The 12,017-nt window shown below is 44.8% G+C and overlaps 1 long non-coding RNA gene and 1 pseudogene across 1 annotated transcript; both read right to left on the minus strand.

The window, feature by feature from the left end:
• Nucleotides 1–1,413: 1,413 nt before the first annotated feature.
• LOC127777028 (protein LYK5-like) lies at nt 1,414–3,353 on the minus strand (annotated as a pseudogene).
• A 4,150-nt stretch (nt 3,354–7,503) lies between these two features.
• Nucleotides 7,504–9,609, minus strand: LOC127777811 (uncharacterized). Its single transcript, XR_008018372.1, has 2 exons — nt 9,474–9,609; nt 7,504–8,066 (listed from the first exon to the last, which is right to left on the minus strand). It is a non-coding gene; the product is annotated as an uncharacterized LOC127777811 (long non-coding RNA).
• Nucleotides 9,610–12,017: the final 2,408 nt, after the last annotated feature.

Genomic DNA, 12,017 nt, shown 5'->3' on the forward strand with positions numbered 1-12,017 from the left:
CGGCGGCGGTGGCGATTCGTCAGGGTCGGAGGGCAACGGCCTCGATGCGACGGCGGCGCTGCATCGACGGGAGGCCGGCGATGGTTGGATGCCGATGAAACTGATGAAATTCAAGGATAAGCGAGCAACCCTCACAACTGGATGGAATGCTTTGGTTGGAGCCAATCTTTTCGAGCGAGCTGATGTTTGTGTGTTTCTGTTCACTGAAGTTCCGATGTAATATGTCTATCAGTTAATTCTAGTGGTATGGTTTGCATAATTGATGCCCCTGTTTGTGTGCATTTTGTATGGATGCTTCTTGCGAGATTTATTACTGGTGCATGCTTGCTGATTATTTGTTACTGGTGGATGCTGTCTGCGGAACTAAAGTTGGTGTTGCTGAGATGAAATACACATACATGCTGATGAATTGACTGTGTCACAATTGCAGTTTGCCTGAACTTGTTGCTCCTCTTGCTGGAATTACTGCTACAAATTTAAATTTGCTGCTTGGTACTGCTTTTTGATGCTGAAAACTGAAAATTGCTGGCACTGCTGCTTCTTGAACAGAGATCAAACTTAGACCAACAAGATTCAAGTACTTACTTTATGAAAGTTGTACAAGATACAAACAACAATGGTTGAAACAACTTAGGCACACGGCATACAACGTAAATTCAGCTCAAACTTAGACAAACAACAACATAATACAGCATATTTGTTCTGCTACCAACACTTTCCACTGTACACGGCACAGTGAACCTGCCAAATAATTTACCACCTTCATCACTTCTTCAACCATAAAATGTACCAACAAATAACAAATCCAGATGAAGCACATTTCAAATTTAGTTCTTGCTACGACGGAGTCCACACCAGATGGTGGAAAAGATGCCGGAGTCTTCGGGGTGGCTACGACGGCGGATGAGACGGGGTGGAGGCGGCGATGTTGATGCGCCTGCGACGGCGGATGCGGCAGGTGGAGGCGGCGACGTCTATGCGGCGGCGTTGAAGCCACGGCGGCCGTGGTGGGGTCGATGCGACGGCTGCTCGGCGGCCTCGATGCGACGGCGGCCGCGGCGGCCTCGATAGGACGGCGGCAAACGCGTGTGCGACTCATAGCCGCGGCGGCCTCGATGCGATGGAGGCTGAAGCTTGTGTGACGCGTGGCCGCGGCGGCCATGATGCGACGGCGGCCGGAGATGAGGTAGAAGGCAGGAGACGGGAATAGGGTATCGCTATTGGTTGAGTGGGCGGTGATTTGCGACACCTTAACTTTGTTTAGTCCGATCATACCCCTTCTAAATCAACAGTTAGCTTAGATTGGTACCTCATGGTACCTCGTACTTCATGGTACCTTGGTACTTTCTCAAGGATGGGAAAGATGCTCTCTTCTTAATATCTCACGTCGAAAAAATTGAGCTTCCTTACTTGCTACCTACCGAGGACCATAGAAGCTGATGCGCTGTAATTCTGAGGATCCCAAACAACCGTGAGGTTGTACACCGCTGAGAGCGTGACGAACACCTCCTCCATGGAAGGCCGCGCCCGTGGCTCCCGCGCCACGCACCGAACGGCCAGCGCGGCCACCGCGGACGCGACACCGATCGGGTAGTGGCCTTGCAGCTGAGGGTCCATGAACGCCCTCAGCTTGAGCCATGCGCCGTCGCCGTCGACGAGCCTGTCCGCCGCCTGCCACAGCAACGTGCTCTGCCCGTCATCGTCGGTGACAAACGCCGCCGTCTTCCCGGACAAGAGCTCGAGCAGGATGACACCGAAGCTGAACACGTCGAGCTTGGGACTGATGAGGCCGTGCTCCAGGTACTCCGGCGCCAGGTAATCGTGGGTGCCCACGACGTGGTGTGTCATCAGGGCGATGCTGTCGTCTCCGGCTGCGACGGCGACGGCCACGGCGCGCGCGAACCCGAGGCTCGAGACCTTCGCGCGGAGGTTCGCGTCGAGGAGGACGTTGCCGCTGTTGAGATTCTTGTGCACGTAGGGAGGGTTGGTGAAGTGGTGCAGGTAGTTGAGCCCACCCGCGACGTCGAGCGCCACCAGAACGCGCTGCTTCCAGCCGAGGACACGGCGGAGACACGCGGCTGCGCTGCCGGGGTGAAGCCACTCGCTGAGCGCGCCGTTCTCGGCGAACTCGAGCACCAGGTAGGTGTCGTCTCCGTTCGCGCACAGGCCCCGGAGCCGGACGAGGCCGGAGTGGTTGACGCGGCCGAGGACGTCGACCTCACCGCGCACGTCGTCGCCGCCGGCGGCCACGCGTTTCACCGCGAAAGACTCGCCGTTGATCACCGCACGGTACACCGACGATCCGGCGGCCACTCTCCGCTCCTCCTCGAACCCCGCCGTCGCCGTCTCGATGTCCGCGTAGCTGTAGGCAGCCAGAGTCTCCACCGCGCCACGCACAGCCGCTACCAGGGGGGTCTCCCTGGCCATGCCTGAGCTGTCGCCGACGGGGCGCCGCCGCCTTCGACGCCATAGCAAGAACACAGCAAGAACGGCAGCCCACGCAGAGACGCCGCATCCGACGCCGATACCCAAGCCAGCCAGCAAGCCATTGCTGCAGGGACTCGACACGTAAAATTTCTGAGATTCCGGTGGAGTCGTGGAAGTAATAGTAGTATTCGCGAGCACCACTCGCGAATGCGGCGGGTGGACGAGCGGGACCAACAACGTGTTGAACGGGAATAAGGATGCGTTGCTCGACAAATTGTTGGCGGCAAGCACGTCGCCGTGCGTAGAGTTGAATCTGCGTGCGATGCTGGTCACGTTGTCCCCCTCCTGGACCACGTACGTCAGCAGATTGCTTATTCGTCCCGTAGTCGCAGAGGGGCACGCGCAGCGGAGCGGCACGACGAGGGAGTCGTTGATCACTGGAGACATAGCTTCGCTTGCAGGGTTATTGGCGATGATGCTTTGGTACGTCGTGAGCCGTGGAACGTGCCGTTGGAGATGCAGAAGGAATCACCTTCCTGAACGGTGTAGGTGGTGTTGTGTTGGTAGTAGCCGGTGGCCCGGTTGCAGGAGCAGGGGACAGGGACGAGGAGGAGCTGCGTGCCGTCGACGGGGGAGACGGCGAGGGGGACAGAGTTGGCGGCGGCGACGGCGGAGGCCGTCGCGTTGAGGAGGTAGGCGACGGAGAGCGGGGAGGAGTAGAGCGGGGGGTCGGAGCGGAAGGTGAGGTAGGCGGTGCAGGACGTGGTGGCGGTGGTTTCGCTGCAGGTGTAGCCGCCGAGACAGAAGATGTCAATGCAGTCGATGTGCGCGTCGGATGGTCGTTGATACGCGCTGGCGAGCCGGAGAAACACGAGGAAGATCAGGTCGAGTGCGGCGATGCGTCTTGCTCGCGCGCCGGGCGGCATGGTTAAATTGGAGGCTACCTAAGCTCCGGGGATCTAAAATTCAGAAATGATGCTTTGCTTACGGAAGGATCATGAACCAGATGTTCCTTTTTGTAAGGGAAATTGTGTAGCAGGAGTACGTGGGAAACTATTTTCATCCCTCGAGGGGATATCCCCCTCGTTTATTTACATGTCACCTAAATGGTTATAAAAAATTTGAAAACAATTGAGAAGATGTATTAACATGTGATATATCACTCTACAAAGATGCAAGTTCAAATTCAACTTCTACACCTCGCAACGAAAAAAATAAATTTGACTGTGAATATACGTTATCTAGTTGTAGTTTAATTTATTTTTTCCGATGCGAGATATATAAGTTGAATTTGAACTTGCATGTTTGTGGAGTAATATATCACATGTTAACATATCTTCTTAATTTTTTTCAAATTTTTTCATAACTATTTGGGTGACATACCAACAACGAAGGGATATCCCCTCGAGGGATGAAAATCCACTTCCAAAGTATGTTTCCTTCCTTCTTCCATTATCTAAAACCCTTCATTTTCAAATAAACCAGCATGATGATGTTCATATCTTATGCTGGTTTACTAAAGACAGAAGGAGTACTAGTGTATTACTCTGGCTAAAAAAAGACTAAAAAAACAGTCATAATTTGGACGTAATCTAGATACGTATATATCCAATCCAAATTCTTAATTCTTAAGTTAGGATTGGATTTTGTATGTAACGAATGAGATACTGCCTGCTAAAGAAAAAAAGCTCATTTGTCTTACCTGTTGTACTTTCTTGAGTGGCGAGTTGACTGAGCTTGTTAATCAACCATCGGATCAGTTTCTTTTGACCGGATGAACAGGTTCGGCAGGTTATTTCCGTTTCACCAGGCCGGCGAAGGACAGCCGACGAAAAGAAAAAGGATTGTATTAGTACAGTAACAAGTAGTGGGTCGCGCACGGCATGCCAATGTATATAAGGCAAAATCTTGTTCTTCGGTTGAACATAAAGAGATATCCATTCCGTTCTCAGATGCTTATCACTATGACACTACTCTCTCCGTCCCATAATATAAGGGATTTTGAGTTTTTCTTGCACTGTTTGACCACTCGTCTTATTAAAAAAATTGTGTAAATATAAAAAATGAAAAGTTGTGCTTGAAGTACTTTGGATAATAAAGTAAGTCAAAAATAATAAATAATAATTCCAAAATTTTTTGAATAAGACGAGTGGTCAAACAGTGCTAGCAAAAACTCAAAATCCCTTATATTATAGGACGGATGGAGTATCTTTTATAAATACATTATAAACACAGGCATTTACAACACGTCCGCACTCATTTCTATGATCACCTCCAGAAGACTGGACTGATATATCTTGATATTGATGAAACCATCATGAGCGCATCAATGTTAACGGGTACATTACCTACCACTAAAAACCATGTGCACATCGCTGTTAACAGGCACATCACATGCCACTAAAAAAATAATTAGCCGTAAATGCAAGCACCCATGTCAAATCTACGTTTAAGCTCAGGTGGGTTGGTTTCACCACAAGAAATCTAACCAGTTAAACTATGAATATTACTTTTAGGTAAATTTTGGAAGCTCTTATTTCAACGACAAACTTATAAATATCTAGAAAATAATTTTAGCATATTAATAAAACATGTTGCATACGTTAAACATAATCATAAATAATTTTAGCATATTAATAAAACATGTTGCATATAATCATTTGATTTTTGTTAAATAAATATAGTAATTTAAAAGTTATTTTAATGGTCAAAATTGTAATAGTGTTGATCAATAGTGACAACTAAGTGGAAATGGAAGAAGTAGCAATTTGACTTTTTTGGCAATCGTGTGACTAGATGTTTGTAAGTCAATATATAATGGGAGTAGGTAGTATTGTTAGAGTCAACTCTGATGTGGAACGAGAGAGTATAGGTGGTGTTTTTTTCTTTTTGAAAATGAAGATTAAGTTTTTTACGCAAAACGAGGTGACATTAATGTATGATTGATTGAATTTTAATTATTACAAACTTGAAAAATAAATTAATATGATATTCTAGAACAACTTTCATATAGAAAGTTTTCGCACGAAACGTACAGTTTAGCACGAAAGTTTTTACATAAAACACACCGTTTAGCCATTTGAAAAGCGTGCTACAAAAATCTAAATCTTCATCTAAGTCTTGTTGGAGAAAAGAACAGGACTATGTGACATCCATACTACCCTTTAATAATTGAAGCCTAATTAATGCGGTAGTAGGAGTAGGCATATATCGGATTTTTTAGAAATAATACAACTTTAATGGAAAATTGTACAAATAAATGTTGGTTGATAGAAACCACAAATTTAGCACCATGTCGAACAATCATAGTTCGACAGGGTACCTATGAAACAACCATTGTTCGACAGGTCTAAACAACGGCCGTTCAATAGGTTAGTTGGTTTGATTAAAAAAAATATAAGAGCAAGCATGGGAGAAGGTTGGAAGAGCCACTAACACAACGCCTCCAAGAAGGTGAGATGTTGCGCACAAGTGTTAGACGTTATTGATACGGTGCACAAGCCCCCAATGATAAATTCGCCCCTGCGAACATGCAAATTTAAAGATTTCCACAATCTGTAAAAAAATAAATATGACTGCAAATATACATATATTAATTAGAGTTTAATTTATCTTTTTTATTAAAACTTGTAAAGCGAAGTAGTATGTACGGTGATGTGATTTATCGAACATTAGTTTATCATTTTAGTTGTTTTATATAGTTTAGATGATATGTAATAAATGAAGGTATATGCCTCGACCCTCGAGGACTAAAATCCATTTGCCTAGTAACTCGTCAACGTCTTGTTGTTAGCCACTACTCCTATATATATGATTGAATATAGGATTGTATCCTATATATATGATTGAATATGACATGTTTAGAATACTCATTTTCCGCACACCATTTTAGACCACAATCTGGGATAGTAAACCATAGGTTTAATAGTGTAAGGAGGTCCTATCAAAAAGGCGATTAAACATTGTTCTCATCTTGAAAAGTAATTAAGGTCCGATGTATCGGCTCCTCCAGGTTACACTTCAGTTGACCCCGTTGACCCCAGCAGGTTTTGACTTGTAGTCTCCAGCTATCGCTCTAGCTTAAGCAGTCTAGCGAGGCCTCAGGCTCTTCTCGACGAGCTCCAATTTCAGGCAAGATGTCGATGCCGCGCTTCCTCCTCCTTGTCGTGCTGCTCGCGGCGCCGCTGTTGGCGACGGCGCAGCAGCAGTACGAGGCCAACGCGCAGGGCGACTTCTACACCGACAACGGCAGCTCCGTCCTCGGCAGATCCGCCGCCATGTACGGGCACGGCCTACCCCACCTTCCGCTCCGCCCCTAGACATATAGACATATAGCCGGTTGTTCTATCGACAACAGTTAGTATCACTATATCGGTTTGTTGATCGATCGGCTCTCTAATCATTTACTAGAAAATATACGTGGCTTTGTCGCGTAATTGACCAGCTTTTATGAAATAAATGAATGAAATGCTCTGATAAGTACACCTAATATTTTTTACTTCCTCCATTTCACAATGTACTTCATCCATTTCACAATGTAAGTCATTCTAGTATTTTTCATATTCATATTTATGTTAATGAATCTAGATAGATATATATGTCTAGATTCATTAATATCAATATGAATGTGGAAAATGCTAGAATGACTTACATTGTAAAACGGAGGGAGTAAGACTTTCTAGCATTACCCACATTCATTTAGATGTTAATGAATCTGGACACATGTATGTGTTTAGATTCATTAACATCTATATGTATATGGGCAATGCTAGAAAGTCTTACATTGTAAAACGGAGGGAGTATCTATTTAAAACCTGAAATTATTTAAACTTTACCCTTTTATTCATATTAGTTCAATGCAGCAAGACATTGAGTTCATGGTTCCTCCACTTCACTTTTCTCAAGCTGACAGTTTTACCGGAGATTGGACCGTGTGGCACTATTTAGAAATTGATAAATTAAACAGAGTGAAAAAGAGAAAAACTGAGTTATGTTGGGCGAGAAACAGAGTGAAAAGGTTAAAGGAAAAACCTAGAACCTTCTCAAATCTAAACTAAAATGGAGAAACACACAGCCTTCTAAAACATGAACAACTCATTTTGATCATTCCAATCCCAACCAACTATTGGTACTTGATAGTGCAACATGTCACTCTGTCACAATGATCTAATAAACATGTACAGAACAAGTCTGCGATGCGTTCCCTGTCCTCCACCTCCTGTAAATCCCTCTTGCTCCTCGGGCTATAAACCGGTTCCATGGCCCTCGATACCTTTGCCCACCGCATCAGGAAGACATCTCCCAAGCTGATGTGATTATTGGCACAAAAATCTGGTGCTGAGGTTTGGTGCTGGACAAAGCACCAGTGAGTGTGAGTTGTGTGATACATCGTTGCTTGCGCCCCTTCACTTGCTCTCTGTCTCTCTTGCTCATGTGCATAACCATCTTGTACCACCAAAAAACTAACTCTGCATTTGGTGTTTGCTAATGGATTGCAACAAGCTTATCCAACTCCATGTACGTTGAGGACTTGACCGATGAGTATGTGTCAACCGTTGAGGACGTCAATCAGATATCAGTCAAATGACTTTGATAGCAGTGATGCTTTACACCTTTGGTCAGGAAGCCGCTACACTAATCTGCAATAGAAAAAAGAAAGAAAGAAAAAGAAAACATAGCAAGGCATTTGGAACTTAAATTTAGTTAGCATTATGTGAATAAAATTTAGCAGTTATATAAGCTATTTACATGATTGTTCGTTAAGATCCAAAACTTTTTTGCTTGTTTTAGCTGCAGATATGCACTTTAGCAAGTATATTGTAGTTAGTTTCAGTCAAATATTGATGTTGTTCCTGAGCTATCAATGCCATGCCATAATATTGGAATTGAATAAAACAAAACCAGAGAAACTAATTGATTAAAATAAAATGAGTAGAGCACATTTACTCTGAGAACGCTCCTTCACTTTGACCACAACTCTTCTTCTAAATTGAGTAGGGGAACAAAGAAATTGGAAATCCAGCAGCTTAGGAATTTCATCATGGCAGCACATACACAGAGTCACAGATCATGAAATTTTTTGGCAGCATGTAGCTAAAATTTGCAACTTTGACAGCATGTACAAAGATCATGACATTTTATTCAGCATGTAACAAACTGATTAAAGCACCAGCCAAACAGCACCATGACATATAGATGCACTGTAACTGCAGCAGCAGCTGATCTATACAAATTAATGGCCATTTTTGTCATATGAAAGTTTCAGTTCAGTGATATTACAACTCTGCCAAAGTATGACATAGTGCCTAATCAAGTTAGAATTTAAAGATCGAGGATGAAACTGTAATAGTATGTATATCACAAGCATTGGAATATATATATGTATAGATAATAGGTAGCCATAACTTTGTATTACTTAAGTTTAGTAGTTAGATTTATTGTAGATTATCAAAGACATGAATATAGATTATCTAAGATATAAACATACATTGTTGAGGAAATGATCACAGCTTTTCATAAAGGTCCTTTCCAATTTTCTGATAAGTTAAGCTAGCTAGTAGATGAGTATAGGTTGTGAATCACCGCTTTTCTTGACGATGGAAATCAGATTCAAATCGGACGATCTGCTTTCTATTAGCTAATGAGGATGGAAATTTTAATAGAGCAAGCATGATACAATGACATGACTCAAAAAAAAAAAGTAAGCTACATCTCATAGAAGAGTTTTATGGATTCAGACCGACAGCAACCATGAAAATAAGTTCCTTCAACAGAATGGAATGAAAGCCCATAAACCGCATCTTGCAAATCTGAACTTCTAATCTGAAACCCGTCCAGTGCAGAGCAATCCTTTTTCACTTAATAAAGTGCGTTTAAATATGTAACTCATAACTATATGTAACAAAAACTATTTTCACCCTTTTCAAATCAAGGTTATTGGCAATAAATACTGCATACTTTTTTTGAGAGACATAATGGTAATTATTTAAAAGAAATATCATGATTCCTAGCTGCAAGATATGCATTGTAGAATGAATTGCACAAACCTTGCAGCAGAGCCAGCCGCCGTCGTTTTCACATATGTGGAGCCTACACCTCATGGAGCCTTTGCGGAGCACAAATTTACATGGCCTTCGGCGGCGCGGCAGCTGCTGCCACATTGGGTTCACATGGCCGTGGCCAGTGCCTAGCGCCCCAGCCACCGCTGCCGCCGTGTTGATCCCAGATCGTCGGTCCTCGTCCGACCTGCCCTGCCACCACATTAGGCCCGCACGACCATCGCCGACATCGCTGCCGCCGCTTGGCCGCAGCCCTCGCGCCGCGCTCCACATCGAGCCTGCACAGCTGCCGCTTGCGTACGTTCCCTCAACCTCGGCGCGGGCACGACGGCGGGGGAGAAGACGAGTCGGCGCAGCACCTTGAGGGAAGACACGAGCGGGTGGTTCATCGCGGCGTCATCGGCCGCGACGCGCAGGTGGCGAAGGATCTGATGCGATGCCACCTCTCACCAGCGCACGCCGCCTCCTCTCCTCCTCTGCTAGCTAGCGCCCCCTCCCTTCTTTCTCTCGTGGGCTCACCGGATCTAGCCGAAGTTTGTATCGGCGATGGCCACCGCCTGTTAGAGGGTGACTCCTGCCGGCGAATTGACGGCGGCCCCGGCTTCGAGGAAAGGCAGCGGCATTGCGGCAGGGAACGCAGGGGAGGGCAAGGTGGCCGGGCGGCGTTGAAGAAGACGAGCCTAGCGTCTTGAAGGAGGACACGAGCGGGTGGTCTACTGCGGCGCTGGCCGCGGCGCGCAGGTGGTGGAGAATCCGGTGGGCGGCGGGGGGACGGCGGTGCGTGCGTCCGGGAGGAGGATGGGTGGATTAGGGATGGAGCCCTTTCGTGGAAAAAAAATTCCAGTTTTCTAACGAGGTCCACCACAGCGAGCTGTAGCCTTTAGCCGTCGATACTCGATCAAACAATGCGGGAGGAGAGCCAAGGAGATACGTGGCAAATTCGCAGGGAGGCAAAGCTTGATTTTCAGGGCGCCACGTGGCCCAATCTCTAGCCAGGGTTAGAACCCTGAAATTGGTATTAGAGATTTAGGCTGCATTTGTTTGGCTTGTTGATCGATCGGCTCTCTAATCATTTATTTAGGCTGTATTTGTTAGTCAGAGTTCTCAACCCATATCCCTCGTTTTCCGCATGTAAACTTTTTTAAACAGCTAGACAGTGTGGTTTTTTAAAAGGTTTCTATATGAAAGTTGTTTAAAAAATTATATTGATTCATTTTTTAAAAAATCTAATACTTATTTAATCACGTGTTAATGGACTACTCCGTTTTTCGTGCGGAGGGCATTAGTTCCCAACTGACTGGGGGAAACGAACACAACCTTATATATCTTGGTTGTATTTAGTTTCCTTCCAACTTCAAACTTTTCCATCACATTAAATGTTGAACACATGTATGGAGCATTAAATATAGACGAAAAAACTAATAGTATAGTTTGCATGTAAATTGCGAGACGAATCTTTTGAGATTAATTACGCCATGATTTGACAATGTGGTGCTACAGTGAACATTTGCTAATAACAGAGTAATTAGGCTTAATAGATTAGTCACGCTGTTTACAGATGGAATCTGTAATTTATTTTATTATTAGTCTAAGTTTAATAGTTAAAATTTGTGGCTGTATATGTAATATTTTTTTTACCAAAAACAAATAAACACGGTCTTTGTTAGTTGCGTGATTAAACTGGTACATCCATATCTCATCGATAATTTAGGACCTATCTGGAGCTAAGTAGATCTTCTGTACTTTCGTATTTTTCAAATCAACACTCAGTCAATCATCACTAACACAAATGACTAATCCGGTTCCCAGCCGCACGTAGACGGCACGAGCCGACGAGGACCGAACTGACAACGGTGGACTGGATAGATCACCGGAGGACGAGGACCGCATGTCGATCGACCATGTACCGCAGAGCGAGCGGTGCTACGCGTGGAGCGGTGTGGTTAGCTGCCGGTCTGATGACGTCCCTTGCACCCGTAAATGTAAATGGTTCGAAAATTTCTAACCAAAATTTCAGACCCTGGAAACTGATCCAAGTTGTTCAAGCCATTTTGTAACTGTCGTTAAATCCTGGATTTCAGAATCATGGTCATCGCTTGTTGTTACTTCGGAAAAAATACTTATTGTCAAACATCCGATACAATCACAAATATCAAACGCCTCCACTCACTATTAGGAGTACATGTGTTACGTTGTGATTATTATTTCTTGTGCTCAAGTGCACCTACAGGTGATATACGCTTATAACAACTTTTTTTTAAAACTTTAAACAACTTTCTTTTTTTATATTTTACTTATCTGATCATACTATTGCGATAATCCTCAGCGTCGGGCGCCCAATCCGGCGGAAAAAAATCGGGCGCCCGCACGCGCTGCTGCCACGTGGCCCCACCACGCGTGTCCGTACGCTGCCACGTGTCCACGAACATTTTGTTTCAGCTAGTATACTTATGATGTTGCACTAGGTATAGATTAAATGTTGCAGTGGATTGAAACATTATTTTGCAACAAATCACCCACATATTTTGAAAA

The sequence above is a fragment of the Oryza glaberrima genome, chromosome 6 (genome assembly GCF_000147395.1).
Source record: "Oryza glaberrima chromosome 6, OglaRS2, whole genome shotgun sequence".
Taxonomy (NCBI): Eukaryota; Viridiplantae; Streptophyta; class Magnoliopsida; order Poales; family Poaceae; genus Oryza; species Oryza glaberrima.